At 38.2% G+C, this 16,594-nt stretch overlaps 1 long non-coding RNA gene across 3 annotated transcripts in view; it reads left to right on the forward strand.

Annotated features, from left to right (window-relative positions):
• The window catches only part of LOC130250041 (uncharacterized), a 108,589-nt gene that overhangs the window by 66,904 nt on the left and 25,091 nt on the right, over positions 1-16,594 (forward strand). The window contains exons 3-4 of one of the 3 annotated variants that reach the window (XR_008839885.1): positions 9,545-9,649; positions 14,432-14,517. The exons of 1 other annotated variant lie outside the window; for it this stretch is intronic. This is a non-coding gene — a long non-coding RNA (uncharacterized LOC130250041). The remainder of the gene's footprint in view (positions 1-9,544; positions 9,650-14,431; positions 14,518-16,594) is intronic. One more of the 3 variants, XR_008839884.1, reaches the window with a different exon arrangement.

Below are 16,594 nucleotides of genomic sequence, written 5' to 3' on the forward strand. Positions count from 1 at the left end.
GGTTTAAGAAAAGACAAATGAAGGTGTTTAATTCTCCAGCTGTTCACCTTTTTTGTAAATCATCTATCTGCCTTCCCTTATAAAAGCCACAAGCCTCATAGAAGTATGAGGTGATCACTGACAACAGGACTCTTAAAGTAGTTATAGCTTCCAGTCAAATAATCAAATACTTCTGCACTATAACTTAGATTAATAGACATTTCAAGGCATTTAAAAATCCCTACCAGTGACCTGCTAAGAAAGCTTTATGTGCCATTGTGCTGATGAAGAGTAACAGCTTCAAATTCTGCATAGTAAGAACTTTGCAAATAATATCATGCATCTCAATAAACACTACCACCTATTCAGAAAACTGCCATGCTCTCTGTTACTTCTTTCTCAGGTCTGAATCATTATATTTGAAGTCTTATACAGATGAAATGGGACTAAAAATGCTTTAATACAGAGAAATTGGGAGAAAAAAATGCTGAATTGTTAAAAAAAATCTCTTTTCTCTGTATTCATGATGGTAATCACCCACATTCCTGACTACATTCTTGTGAATTCCTATCTATTATTTTGAGAGAGGAAGATAAATTATCTTGTGTGTTGCAGAAATTAATAATAACACTTTTACCTTGTTACAGGTGACACCAGAATAAAGGGGATCCAAACATGACTTTCAGGTTGAGCTTTCAGAATTTCATTCTGCCCTTGGTGTTGTGAGGCAGTTCAGCACTCAGCACAGGTCAAGGTCTAAATGGCATATTGGTACCCCAGGTGTTCTGCTTTGAGTGCTAAAAGACTTAGCAAAGCATAAATAAAAGACAATTATTATCACAGAGAAGCTGTCTAATCTGCATTTCAGTCGACTTTGTTTTCTCCAAAAGTGAAATAATCTGATTAAAAGAAGAACAAAAAAAATTACTTTGTATAGATTACTGAATTATACATAGATACACTGAATTATTAGGACATGAAGGGAAAACAATTCTGCCATTACAGTAGGCAGAGCAGAGCTTGTCAGAAAGATAAGGCCTAAATAAGCTAAATATTGTTTCTTTAAGATTCATGAACAGGGTTTATAGCATTGCAATGTTTGTGATTAATGAGGTAGAAAACAGATGCTCTATCAGTGGAGATAATATCATCAACGTTCTGAGTAAGGAATAGTTTATTATTCCACAAAAGCTTCGTGCCCTTCTGGCCTTGCTTAGGGACTTGGCAGGATATGCAATGAAGATGAATGATAGTTTAAACAGAGTTCACTCTTCCTCACAAGACCTTATTAGTAAAATAGGAATACAGAACATCAGCTTGCAAGATTAGTAACATGGGAAGCACCTCTGTAATATACTTTCTTTTTTTTAAATAATTGATTAAGAACATGTAGGACAGATCTCATTATCAAGGTCTATTGATTTTTCTACTCACAGCCTGTTGCTAAATCATTTTCCAATTATACAATAATGTTGTAAGTATAGAGGACAGATGTGGATGGAAGTCTTAATAATTCAATGAGCAGAGCAGTTTTTTTTAAGTCAAGAAAGACAGGGAGGTAAGGTGGAACTTGAGCAGAATGGCTGATCTAAGTAGGACTGTGAACACAGCCTCTCAGCCATGGAAAGTTTATGTTTTAAGGTTTACTAGAAGATTGTGTATTTGTTTGTCATAAGAAAACGCAGCACAAAATATGGCCACTGAAAATTTGTAAGAACAGAAAAGCTGTTTTGTGTTTCTGACAAGACAGAGGTACATTTTGAATCCTTAAACTATAGGAAAAAAACTTCACAGTTAAGAATCAAGTATAATAATAAAGGGAATAGGTTGCAGCAGCCTAGATACTTGGTCATTGATAATGATTGTGTGTCATAAAAAGGATAAATACTTCTGTAATTTTTGACAATACTTTTTAGCCCAGGATCTCTAAGCATCTGTAGAAAATGAAATCCTAAATTTTATGCTTATTTTCCTGTTGCTGAAAACAAACATTACATGGTAGGAGACACAGTAAATTTTGTCTTAATTTTGCTCTTCAATAGTCCACAGTATATTAATTTCTTCTCTATAATAAATGGAAGGTAATTCAGATGACCTGCTTTAGGTCCCTTATTTCAGATGGGTGAATCTCACTCCAAAGGAGCTTGTTGGTATTGAGGGATCCCAGTCAGTAGCTTCAGACCAAACAGTGAATTTTAACTTCTTTAGTGACCTAAAGAAGGCAAAGCCTGACAGAACACTCTTCTCTGCTGGAAAGAAACTCTGCCTTTTTTTCCCATGTCATACATTTTAGACTATGCTTGGTTGGTTGTACATTAGAAACAGTCTAATGTATATAGATATGTATATATAATCTCCAGTATACTATATAATATCCAAAGTGTAGAGTGCAATAATCATGGGAAATCAGCTCCCTGAGATACTAGCTTCTAAGAGTGCATAAAAATAGATCAATAAAGGCAGTCCTTCTTTAGCTATCTAAATCTATGAAATTTCATCTGCAGCTGTGGTTTTAAGTATGGATTTTGTAACAAATTTTGGGAATTATTTATTTTTAATTTATTCTTTAGCTTAGGAAGATCTTTGCTTACTTGCAATTAATTAATTCCTGTTCCACATTTATTTACATTCGTTAGTAATTAAGGTTTTTTTTGTTTGAATAGCAAATCTTTGCAATTCTTATCAATATAATGAAATAACATTAAACCAGAAAAAATATTTTGGATTAAAGAAATGACATTATTCCCCCATTCTTATTTAACCTCTTTAAAAATCCAGTTTAATTCTGAAATGGAAAACCTTTTCAATTGCTGAAGATGAAACATTTAATTTTGAAAATGTTGAGTAGTGGAAAAGAGAGGAATGAGTCTGTAGTACTCTAATTATCAGATCTTTTTTGATATCTAACTTACAGCAACCAGACCCTTCTTATGATGGCTGTTGTAGCACTGAAGCAGCCTGTGGCTGTTTCCTGCTCATCAGTTCTAAGTGCTGATAGACTACTGACTTCCAGCAAATTTTAGTTCTGTAGCACTTGAGATTCCACAGGTTCCTCCTCTCATTCTTTCACAGTTCCAAAATCCACAAGCTGTTGAAAGTAAATACACTGAAATGATTTTTAGAAGGTGGTTTGCAGTAGCAGCCTAAATAGGCAATACACAGATCTATTAGACAGGCAGTGCTGCATATTTAGATGAAAGATTGTCCAATTCTTCTCACTCCTTCAGCCTCAGACAGAAACTTGTAACACACATGCATGAGTAACCAAGAGCAACACTTTTTATCACCTGGGGAAACACTCAAAAATTGAGATTGTATTTCCATGTTAAACAATGTGATTTGCAAGTGACTCAAATTCAAAAGTAACTTCTTAGAAAAGGCAGGGAAAATAACCCACCAAAATCCCAGAAAGATATAATGCACAAGTAAGGTATTTAGCCTATGTGGTTATTTTTAAAAGATAGCAACTTCCTTGCTCACATTCCTCTCACCTTTATAAGATGCAAAGTGTGTAACACCACAAGCAGTGCAGGAGATTGCTTTCATTCCACTACACCAAGGGTGTGGTAGCACTGGGACTGGTGTCTGGTGGCCAGCTTGCACCCAAATCTATGTCACTGTACCAACACCACACTAAGATAAAAGATATCTCAAATCTTCCATCCCCCTCCCACACTGGAGAGCTGTCTAAACTTTGATGATGGTACTGGATGTGGGGACAGAAACTCTTCTGGGTGTCCTCTATTCTGTGTGTTCAGTCTTGTCCAAAATTTATCCCATCTAGATGATGATAACCTGGATTTTTTGGATGGGAATTAGCCTTTAGAGGAAAAAAACAGGGTTGTGATGGGGAGCTAAAGAACAGCATGTAGGGCACTGAAGTGTGAAAAATCTTCAGTGTCTTGTGGAGTATTTTTTTCTGTGGTGAAAATAGGAGTTGTGAATATTGCATTAGACAAGGCAAGTAGCTACCCAAAAACTGCAGGTATGGAATATGAGTGTTTGAAAGTCAGATCCTTGGAGCCAGGAGTGTAAGACAGATAAATGTGCAACACCTGGCTGTAAGCTTGGAAGTCTCCTACCTGTGTCTGTAGCAGCCTATGTACCACCATTGTAAAAACAGCAAAGAAATATTACATCTGAAACCCATGGGACTCTTCAAACTTGCATTTTTTATTTTCTTGGTGTTTGGTCTAATTCCTCATGGAGAAGGGCAAAAAATAAAGGATCACATAGGTGACAAGATGGCCCCAACAATTGTATTGATATTTGTGAAAGTATGGAAGCACAGAAAAATATTCACATATTTGTCATTACAGTCAGACAGTGCTGACATCTGATACCTCAGATAAATTTGGATAAAAGGGAATGAATAGTATACCTGATTAAGACAAGCCAGATGGTATGTATGATCCTGACATTTTTTGAAACTGAAATGTATTTCATTAAATAAATTACTACTTCTCATTTTCCCCAAACAAATAATTAGCATTTCAGCAGCACAAAATAACTGCTTAATATAGCTATAAAAATGTTTACTGACTTTTACTTGATTTCTCTCTCTTTCTTTTACTTGTACTTTTTTTACCCCATAAATACTCAATAACAAGAATATTGGAGTAATAAATTAAATATGTGTATACTTACATATAAATTTATAAAATATATGATTTAAACATGTAGAGGTGTTTGGTTATTGTTGTTTTGTTGTTTTTTTAAATGCTTTGACGCTTCAACCAAAATCTTCACAAGAAAATATATCCCATAGTCCCATTTCAAATAAAACATTGGCATGATGTTCATGGCTCATCCTATCTAGCAACCAACTTATAAGAAATGATAGTTTGCTTTCTGGTCTGATGCAAGTGCTGTCATTTTATTTTTCTTTTTGTGCTGATAATATCTATTCTCCAGATCTAAACTGTTTTGCTTGGCTTCAAACAAGGCAGCATTATTTTTTCATATGGCAATGCATTTTAAAAAAATGAAAGAATGAGGTTCTGTATTATTGATATTAGTTTTAAGAAACCTCAATGAAGGCTGAAGCTGTGCAATTCTTAGTGTCTCACAATACAAAGCTAAAAATGAGCTGTTCATGCCAGCCCATAATTTCAAGGGTAAGTGGTTTCAGTGTCCCTATATGCTCCTCTCAATGAAGAGAACTTCTCTCCTGTGAACTTTAACTTCATGCTCTCACGTATAATCATGGAACTCACCATGTGTTCATCGTTTGGCTGCTCAGCTCTGCTATTGCTCCAGACCCATTATTTCAGTACTACCACATCCTAAACTTTCCAAGGAACATGGACTCATCTCTTACAGGGCATGTTAACCAATCCCAGAGAGGGAGCAGGAGACCTGCAGGAGGGCACACCACCATAAAAAGTAAAGATGCATGAGGCTTTCACCAGTTTTGTTATTTTGGTGGAGAGCTGAACAGGCTGACGTGTGTAAGTGTCAGATGGGAGAGAGAGTAAGGGACAGTTTGTGAGGAAAATTTCTCTATGGATAAGGAAACAAAATCTTCAAATTTTTTTTTTTTTGAGGTCACATTAGAAGCTCTGTGTGGTTAATGAGTTTAATATTGAAAAAACATGAACTTCTGTATTGAGACTTATGTATAGGAATGTTTTAATGGAAAAAAAAAAGTATGAAAAACTGAATTTGTGATGATTCTGTCTCCCATCCCACTTTCCCTGCATATTCCAACTAAAACTATTTCAGAAGGCCCCAGAATAATATACACTTTCTCCAGTAATGCAGAAACCTCTGGATGAAGGAAAGTCTGGTTAATCCATAATAGTGGCAGGTCTGTTTATTGATCTCATAAATTGCACTTTACTTGACCTGTCAAAAAGCAGAATTCTCAGCATGTGCTTTCCTGCTACTCAAAGAGCCTCTCCTCACCTCGGGCAGATTGCTCCCCCCAGCCTCTCCCCCTATGCTGGCAGCTGTTGTAAACCCTGGTCTAAATTCATTAACCTTCCTCCAAACAATCTATTCGAGTTCATCCTTGAGAAAGTGCAGATAGAACAATAAACACTCACTACTGATTTTTTTCCCCTGACTTTCCTAACACACCCATGCACAAGCTGCCTTCCTAATTTTCTCCTAATAGGAGTAAAATTAAAATCAAAATCAATAGGAATTTAAATCAACCCACAAACTGGAATTTCCTAATTAGGAATGCACTCATTATAGGCAGTATTAACACATGTCTAATACCAAGGAATTCTGCACAGAGTAACCTGAGTGGTACCAGACCAATCAATGGCATGTATCTAAAAGAAACAATCAAAGGGGAAGCCAGTACTTAATGAAAAACCTGTTCAGTGTGACTTATTGATTGCACATTGCTCCTACCTGAACAACTACCTGAAGTGCAGAGCTGTTCCTGCCATGCAAATGCTGTGAGTGGATCTCCAGTGATTCTTGCCTGGGTAAGAAGGTTTGTTTTGCTTCAAATGGATAAAATTGCACACAGCTGCATGACTTGGATGGTGGTATTACTACAGAGTGTTGATGAGTTGCATCCAGAGCCAGGAAAATCTGGAAGTACATTCCTGGGTATCTTTTAACAGTACCTTTTAAGATAAAGCATTTTATCTTATAAAAAATTGTATCTTTGAACAATGCAATTTTTGATAATGTGATGTGAATGCTACAGTAAACAAAAAGGGATTGCTTTAAAGCTTTAAATCACTTATCTCTAAATGCCTGACTCTCTTCACCAGTAAATAGAGGTGAGTTCTAACTCACATCTAATTTTATTGGAATTTTGAATCATAGGTGCCTTATGGTTGACTGGAAATACCCTCTGGTTTTATTGTCTCAGGAAGAATATGAAATCTGAAATTGAATTGTAGGCCTAAGGTAACTACAGACTAACTATATTTTTTTTTTTGACCAAAAAGAGAAAGGGTACCTTAGGTGAAGCATTAAATTTCTATGTGGCTAAAGGTAGCTATGATGAATCAAAGCAAAAAAGTACTGAGAGAGATGAATGGCAGGTTTGAAAATGTTTTGCTAAATTTTTCCTGCTCTCACTTGAACTCACTTTAAATAGGCATTTCCAGATATTGTCTTACATAAATAGTTCTAAAAAGCCTGTGTCTGTACTTCACAAAAGAATTAAAAGGGGGCAGGACTCTGCAGTGTTGTTTCTGATGTATCCAATAGCATTATATTAAATGTAGAAATACGCAGGCACTGCAGAAAACTCTAAAAGGATATCTTGCATTTTGAGGATGGGAGATTGTCTCATGCTTGACATTTCCCTGGGAATCCAAAATTCCTATGCAGAGGCACAGGAAAAGAGAAAGAACAATAAAATTGCAGTTCATGTATTTATTTCCCCAGCCTTAGTAATATTTTTATTAATAAATCCCAACTAGTGACAAAACACTCCCAGCCTCTGGGTCTGAGAAGGCACTTTAGGACACACTCTCTATGCCATGCACTCTAGAAGGCTGTGAAAATTTAAAGGCTTGCCATTTAGATAATGCTGTCTCACTGTTTTCTTCTATCTAGAAGACAATGGTGAATTATAGCATTTTGCTGCAGTAGATGATAGGATTGTAGGTTGTTTTTTAATTAGTTCTACATGTATCATGAACATAATAGGAATATTATTTTGGTGGGAGCTGATCAGACCCAGCAGCTCCTAAGGAAGGGGATGGTCATTGCCTGGTGTGTCTCATCAGAAGCCATGTGCACATTAAGGCAGCTGTAAGAAGCAGTGGGGTTGGTAGAAGACACAGACTCACCTTTCCAAAAAGTGTTTCCGAAAAGTGACACTCAGGCAGTGTCAGTCAATGGGTCATCTGAGTTTGCTAGAGAAGGGGCAATTCTTGGAATACAAGTTCAAGGATTGATTTGAGTCATACTAGGTTAGAATAGTTCAGAAATTCTTTGTGCTATAGGAAATCAATGAAGTTTTGCTTTAAAACTCCTTAATTTCCAAGAAATTACCATGTAACGACTGCATGGTCAGCCATTGCAGCAGCAAAAGCAGCATAAAGCTTTACAATGCTCTTTCTTGGCTCATCTGTAATATTTGGTGAACAGCACCTGATTGATGGGAATGTAATGATAATCCAGCTCCTCCACTTAACAAGAGGGAACATCCAGATAAAACAGCCTGTGCTTCTGACACCCAGAAATGGCTGAAACGACTGTCAGAAGTTATTGAGCTTGAGAGAATTTTAAATGAATGAATTGGGCATGAGTCACATCTTTCCACAGAGCAACTGTGGGTGCAAGCTGCCAGAGCACTTGAGAAGTCAACAAGGGCCCCTTTTGAGGGAGCTGGGGGAAAATTTCATAACTGGCTTGGATTTGGAATTCTGCAGTGCATCTGGGATAATAACACCCCACAGCAGCTAAGATTATTTAAAGACAAGCAGTTTCATACTGTCAATAACTCAAGTACCAGCAAACTTGGGTGGTGAAGGGTGGCAGAGTGTTAATCAGTCTGGAAGCAGTATAAATACTTTCTCCATTTATCTCCCTTGCAAATGTTCACTGGTGATATGTTATCAGTAATTTATGATGTGCCATGGCAATAGCTTACATTTCTGACAAAAATAGCAATTAGTTAGAAGAATGAGGATTCTCCTTGAATGTTTTCATCAAGTCATAAAGGGGATTTCTTTCCTTCCATGCATGAATTGCCTCTAAAAATCCTTTTGATTTGTCAGTTTTCTCTCTTGGGTGAATTTGGTCCAGTTTTTAAACTTTTCTAAGGACCTTACAAACATTCTCATGAAATTACATGTATTAATTCTGTGCATATCCAGTGCATGCATTGGCACACAGTCATGGTGATAAATACAAAAGAAACTCATCAATTTAATAATGCACTTCCTTGATACTAGATTCTTACACTGTTGCTTATTTGATGTTGTTTTCTCCTTCAGAGACACAGTAGTTATTAACAAATGTCATCTTCCAAAGGAGAAATAAATTATGCATTAAAATTTTCAAGTGTTGCCTTACATATGGGGAGTTCTCTATTGCCCCAAAATTTCATGCAGGATGCTTATCAGGTTCAGGGAAATGAGTGGAAGGGTCCAATTTGTAACAGTTGAATATCACAGTGCACTGTCTTCACTTTCAACCACAGGGAGAGGCATTTGCAGTACTATGAGAAAAGTGAAATGTTTTCTGAAAATGATGACTGCCAGGAATCCAGAAGATCTCTGTGATCTGGTTGGTAGCTGGAATAAAAATACTGTAAAATCCAGATATGATATATTTTAAAAAAGTTTCTGAACAGCATTATCTTCCTGTTTGCAAATGTAGAGAAGTTTCAGATGTTGCTAAGTGCATTTATTTGTGTTATTCAGTGAATGTTAGTAGAATTTGTTTGGAAAATGAAGTGTTTGCCTAATTCTTGCTGATTTAAGAGACTATAGAAATAAATTTCAGAATTCAGAGAGAACCTGAAAACACAGACAACACAGATGTAGTATTATAGTTGCAATCACAGGCCAACAAAAGATAGACAAAGTTGGTGAAGATTCAAGTCAGAAGCAATTCTCTTCGGTATGTTTCTTCTTTGCAGAAGAGCTGGAGAATGCAGTGATGAAACTTCCCTTAATAAGTTTTATAAGCAGAGATATTCAAAAATTATCAGAGCCAACTGAAAGTAACTGCTTAGGAGTTTTGGGTAAGTCCTGGAACTGTCAGATTTTAGTTATAAATGTAGTTATATTTAGTCATGGCTATACTTTTTTTTCCAGACCCACTTGTTTTATAACTCAGCTTTAAAAAAGCTTCACCTGACAAGTCCATTTTTAGCTGTGGATGGAATCTAGGATCTGAGCACCAAGCATGGGGTGTTAAAATATGACTTAACCCTGAAAGACAGGAAGCTTTTGTTTGTTTTTGTTTTGTTTGCTTGTTTTTTTTGTTTGTTTTGTTTGGTTTGGTTTTGTTTGTTTTTGTTTTATTTTTGTTTGTTTGTTTGTTTGTTTTTGTTTTTTGCTTTTTCTTTTTTTAATGTAATTTGGAGAAGATGTAGGTATTGAACCTCTTGGATCTCTCTATATCTTCTCTAGGGGTTACTGTGTGAGGTGACCACAGTTCCAGGTGACATTGTTCATTGCCTGTGGCTTTGGAAAATCATTGGAATAAACCTACTACATCATTCCCTGGGCACTGTGGAGGAATGAAGCACTGCAGCTGAAATGGAACAATATTGCTTAATGTTAGAGAGCAGCCAAATGTTATATTCCAAACAAAGGGCAGAATTTGGTCAGTAAAATCAGCCAATGGAAAAGGAGACTCAGTCTTCTGATATATTGCAGAAACAGTTCTGTGTTTCCAGAAGGCTACTTTTTTTTTAGGGGTATATTTAATTTTTTATTGAACTCCCTTAGTCCTGCACTGCATGACAATGCAGCAGTATGAGCTGCTATACTCAGCAATGCATGCTATCCACTTCTATTCCACAAGGAATAGATCAGAAATGCCTGCAAATCAGATGAGTAAAATTAACTGCAATTTTTCCCAATTTTTCTTTTCCCAAATTTTTCTCCTTCCAGGTACAGTATATATTTCTTCAAGTCTTAGAGGGTAGGTGACAGGCTTATTTCAAGAGTGAAGAAGATACTGCAGAAATACTGTGTGGCAACAGTGTGAATCACTAGGCTTGCTGCTTCTGGAAGAATATCTGGCTCAGGGGATTCTGTTTTTTGTGAAACTTCAATTTTCTCCCAACCCCTGTCTTTAGACATTGAGCTGTTATGTCAGTGACACTGAATAAAAATGATTCAGAGCTAACAGATAGGAAAAGAATCTTCAATCTGAAAAAAAGGGCAACTTGCAATTTAAAAACCCCAAACCCAACAAAACAACATACCATACTAAACCATCTAGTTTTTCAGTTAAACTCATCAGAAAAAGAAATTAAGTTTGCTTCTGGAAAAAACATTTCTCCAGATCCCCTCTCTTTCTGTGGCTTTGTGTGCAGGAGCACAGTGTTTACTAGAAGAGGTGGCCCATTCTTTTAGACCTCTTTGACAGGAGCAGTGAATTTCAGTTCTCAGATTTTCTCGGGTGTGGAAACTCTGAGGCACAGCCCATGGACCTGGGCTGTCTGCTGGAAATACAGTCAGGAATGATAAAAGTGATAATAAATTTGCTTTTACTGCTTCTCTCTGTTACAGTAAAGTTGTCCTGTATTTTTACACAAAAATGTGTACAGACCTTCTTTATAAACCCCTGGGGAGGAATTTGTGCACAAAAGTAACAATCTCTTTCTCTTCACTTAAGTCTGTAGTGTCTTTTTATATTTGTGGAAGCTGTCCAACAGGTTGGAAAATGCATTGGAAACCTAGGCCAGTCAGTACAATGCTGGGTCTAGTTTAAACAAAGACTAAGCAGGTTTTCCCTTTTCCAAAGCAGTGTCTCCAAAAACACTTCTTAGGTTCAGAAAGTATATTTTTGTCCTAGTTTAAGTCCTTCCATACTGAATAACAAGCAAGGCTATTTTTGCATAGCATAATCAGTGTCCCTTTTCAGAGAAAATGCATTTCACAGAATCCTGGAATTGGTAGGGTTGGAAGGGACCCCTGGAGATGGAGTCCAAGCCACCTGGAAGGCAGGGTCACCTGGAGTGGGTTACACAGGAATGTGCCCAGGTGGGTTTTGGATGTCTCCAGAGAGGGAGACTCCATGAGCTCCTTGGGCAGCTGTTCCACTGCTCTGCCACCCTCAATGTGAAAAAACTACTTCTTCATGCTGAGGGCAAACTTCTTGCATTTTAATTTATGGACATTGCTCCTTATCCTGTCACTGAGCACCCCCAGAAAGAGTCTGGCACCTGTCTTTTCTCTAGCAGCAGAAGAAGGTTTGAGCAGAATTATAAGAATTTGTTACATATTTGGCCAAAATCTTTGCTAGTACAAAATGAGGCTAACACAATAGCATTTATGTCTAGTAGTGCAGAATTTGAACCACAGTGTATGAATCAAAGGCAGTGTCAAATTCCCTGTGAATTTTTTTTTTTTAAATATATAGGGAACACATGAGATTTTTTTAAATTGTTTTGTGAAATTTCACAACAATCTTCCACAATGTATTCTTGCTAAATGAAAGTGCTGTGTGTATTTTATTGCTGAATAAGGAGAAGCATGATTGGCAAAATAAAAATGTTGGTCAAATGTAAGTAGTAAAAAAAACCACAAAAACATAACCTATCCCAGCTAATACTCAGAATGTTATGTGCAGATTTTTATTATGAGGATGGGAAAGGAAAACATTTTCTGAACATGGTCTTTGTCTTTTCTGAACTTAAGACTTTACAACACACCTTCCAAATTTCAAAACATATCTAAAGCATAGCTCTGTACTAACCACTGTGAAGGAAATTCACTTTAGCCCAACCAAAACCAGCACAGCACTCATTCAGGGACAGCAAACCAACAACTAAAATAATGTCTAAACAGGTTTAAGCTCCTCCAGATATGGTATGAGAATGCAAATTGCCCATTTCAAGCAGTCAAAGAAGAGCTGAGTCTGGATGAGGGAAATGAAAGAACAATTCTCTTACGTGACTATCTATGAAGAATTTTCTCATTTTCATCTCAAAAATCCCCCCTTTCCAGTACTTTCAATATTCAGTGTTGCTACAGAAAGATTCTGATAAAAGACCATCCTTTGGAAAAGAAGTTTCCCAGCAAAATACCTAACCAGCAATACTTTCACTTAGGGTCCAGTCTGGTTCCTGCAGTAGCCAGTGTGAATGAACAGATCAATATTGCACATTTTTTTAGCTTATTTTCCATTTATAGTACACTAGGAAAAAGTTGTGTCAATCTGTACATATAGCAAAGGTCCTGGTTTCTGTGAGATGTAACACTGTGCCAGTCTCAGTGTGAACTATGATTCAGCTAAAGCTCAAATGCAGCAGGTAAAACTGCTGTTGTGGACAAGAAAGCACAGGTGAGATGCATGAAGTGTGAGAGAAAGGGGGAAAGACAAGTGATGTAAATATGAAGAGCTGAGAGGAACAGAGACCAGTGGAGAGAGCTGAATGTGACTGGGGAGGAGTGGGCAGCTGAAGGGGACAGCAAAGAGGAATGGATTTCAAAAATATACAAAGAGAAGCAATAGAGGGGGAAGGAGAATAAACCTGAAGGCAGTGAGGGTGAAGAAGTAGAACAGCTTCCATCTTTGCAATGCTTCACAGAGATTTAAGAACAAAGAGCCATGACAGCTCTGAATTCAGGGCAGAGTACACAGCTGAGAACAAAAATGGCACTAATTTTAAATGACCTGGCACAATGTGGTGTGTGGATTTTTATGTTATTTTATTTCAAGAATCATGAAGTCCATACATTGCATTTTTTTGAATCTCTGACATTCCCTGTTTCTTTTTTCCTGTCAAGAGATAACTTTGTTTTCTTGCATAAAATCATGATTCATTTCATATAACTCAGGAAGGAGCCTCAAGGCAGAAATCTTTCTCCTTCATTTGGAGCATCTGTCAAATGCAAGATGGAAAAAAATCTAATGGGCAGAGCAAGAGCATGCAGACCCTTGCTGTCTTTCACTTGACCAAGGCCAAAGGCTGCCCTGGCTTTAAAGGAAGTTAATTTGCAGCCCCCCTTCTGCATACAAAGGGTCTCACTCTGCTGGCTGCCAGAGCAGCTGGTCAGTGTGCAAACTCTCATCTGAGGGTAATCCTGCCTGTTCACCCACACAGCACAGTTCCAGATGTGCCTTTTATTGCCCTCACCATCAATCCTCTGCCTAGGCAAAGTCCCTCTGGTTTTCAGTGGGAAGGTTTAGCCAACAGTAGCCAGTGACCCAAATTCTGCCTCTCTCCTTCTTATCCCACAGAATTTGGAACTGATCATGTCCCAGGACAAGTTCTGACTGTGTCCAATGATTAAAAAACACTCCAGAACATGAAGATTAAGAGAGAAAAACAGCCACTTTAAAGGCAAGTGACAGAACTTGGTTGCACCTTCTTTGAGTTTCAGGAGTTAGTTTCTTCTCAGGAGAAATAGGAAATATTTGTCTGGCAGCCTGATGCTTCCTTTCTTCCTTCCTCTGGAGTGGGATCTCCTCTAGAGAGCAAAACTGACGGCTACACTCTGGATTCACCAAGAACTGGACAGGATATCCTTCATGTTTTGTCCATCCTCTGATCTGCAATACTCCTACACAGGGCACACTTACCCATTTACCCAGCTGGGTACCCACATCTACACATTTACCCAGCTGGGCCAGTCACTGCTCAGGTTTCCAGAAGCTCAAGGGAGTCACAGATGCCTGAGGACAGCCAGAAGAAAAGTGGTTATATACCTTGTACTTTCTTGAATGTAATTTTGGATGCTCTGGTGAGATTTCCACACCTCTTCTTGTGTCTGCCTGGAAATTTTTCAGGACAAAGACTGCCATGAAGAATTTTCTCAAAATACATTTTTGACTTTGCCTACAGATACATTTTGCAGAAAGCTGGAGAGCTGAGATCCAGAATTCCCATCTCTACAGCACAGCTTGATTGCCTGGCAACACAAACCTGAGGTGAGGCTTCCTCTCTGTCCTGAGGGCTGAGGAAGGAAGGCAGAGAGGCACCTTGAGAGAAAGAGGGCTGCTCTCAGGGACATCTGCAAGACTTCCACTTCATTTTACAGGTCTAGCTCTTTTCTTTTGTGATCACAACAGAAGTCACAGCAACAATCTGCTTCATAACTGTGTTTGGTAAAGGTTAACATCACAGACAACGTGTGGGACGTTTTTTTTTATTTTATAGCAGAAAATGATTTATTCCTCTACTTTTTCATTGATAGTGTTGGTAAAGGTGTATTTGTTATATTTGTGCTTGTGGGGTCATCCACTAATTTCATCTTATAGAAAGCATCAGGAAGTGGAATTCAATTTTTTTCCCAGTGAACTTAACAAAAGAAAAAAAGCTTCCTATATATATATATATAAATGTATAGATATAATTTATTTTATTTTATTTTATTTTTTTTTTTTTAAGGAGGATGCCTTCAGGGTGTTTCCTCCTATGTCCTTGCCATATAAGTGCTTGATCTGCAGTTCTGATGGGGAAAGAATTGGTAAAGCATCACCTACTTCATTCTTGGTGTGCCAGATACAATCTGGTGATGTTCAGAGCATATGAAGCATTGAGGTCAGGCTGGTACAGACTGGTCAGGGACATCATCACAGCTCATCAAAGTGAAATAGAAAGAGAGAGGCTTAAAAAAGGTGAGAGGAATAGCCTATTTAGGAATTTTTTGGCTCCACTCCTCCATGATGAAGTTTTTCTTAAGCTAAGGAATGGGTAGGCTTGTTAGATAAATATGTGTACTGAAGGAGAGGAGAGGAGAGGAGAGGAGAGGAGAGGAGAGGAGAGGAGAGGAGAGGAGAGGAGAGGAGAGGAGAGGAGAGGAGAGGAGAGGAGAGGAGAGGAGAGGAGAGGAGAGGAGAGGAGAGGAGAGGAGAGGAGAGGAGAGGAGAGGAGAGGAGAGGAGAGGAGAGGAGAGGAGAGGAGAGGACTGCTGACTACTGCCACATGAATGCCAAATATTAGAGGACAAAAAGGGCTTCTTTTTGTGGTAATGTTCTTGAAATGTATAAGTGACAAATATATATGTGTATTTTTTGGAAAAAAAAAAAAAAAAAAAAAATCCTCAACAACTATGCTCTGAAATCTAGGGAAAGCCCTTCCAGTGATATTCTTGAAGCAACATAAAAGTCTCCTGGTTTAGGTTACTCATCTGTCATCATTTGGTGCTCAATGGAGATTACTCCCATTGTAGACTGAGAAATTGAAAGAATGACAACGTCCTTGCAACACGTGTAACAGAATCTCTTAATACTGCCTTATAAAGGAATGAATAATTGGCATTGATTAAGAGTGTGTGGGGACAGGACACAGTCCCTGATTTTACCTGGGAGGGTTTTGGCAGTCTTGGGTTACTTGTTGGCTCTGTGCTAGAACTGAGCAATGGTGGCTATGAAAAGGGAGCCTCTCCTGGAGCTGGTCACAGAGCAGAGCCATGGCAAAGCAGAGGGGAGAGACCTGGCTGCGGGTCTGTGCTGCAGGATCAGCCTGTGTGGGGAGCAGGGACTGCTGGATCCCAGCAGCTGGCTCGTGTCTGTCAGTGGGGCTGCTGTGCCAGCTGGGAGACCTCCTGCTCTGCACTCTGCCTGCTCCTGCTGGGGATGACACAGGCAGTCTGCAAAACAAACAGCAATTTGTTAGAGCCTGATGACAAATTCACACGTTGGCTGGGAGTGCACATGTGAGAGGCAGAAAAAGCAAATTCCAGCTGGAAAATCTCACTGGATCTTGTATTGGCTTAAGCTGGGCAAAAGCTTCCTTATATCTTATCTCATAGAGTTGTTTCCTAGGATCCTTGGTGTATTCATTCTGTCTCCAGATAAGGAAAAATGAAATGCTGTCATTGGGTGAAGAAATGAATTGCACAGGTGAGATCTTTGTACCTTCACCTAGCTGCATATCTGATGGCCTGGCTACACACAAGTAGTTTGTGTAGACTCTGTCAATGGGCATAGGTGCCATAAATCCCACAAACTGATTTGTTTTAATAAGCAGCTTCTTGGAAGCAAAAAGAAAATAAACTCTTTG

The sequence above is a fragment of the Oenanthe melanoleuca genome, chromosome 2 (assembly GCF_029582105.1).
Source record: "Oenanthe melanoleuca isolate GR-GAL-2019-014 chromosome 2, OMel1.0, whole genome shotgun sequence".
Lineage (NCBI taxonomy): Eukaryota > Metazoa > Chordata > Aves > Passeriformes > Muscicapidae > Oenanthe > Oenanthe melanoleuca.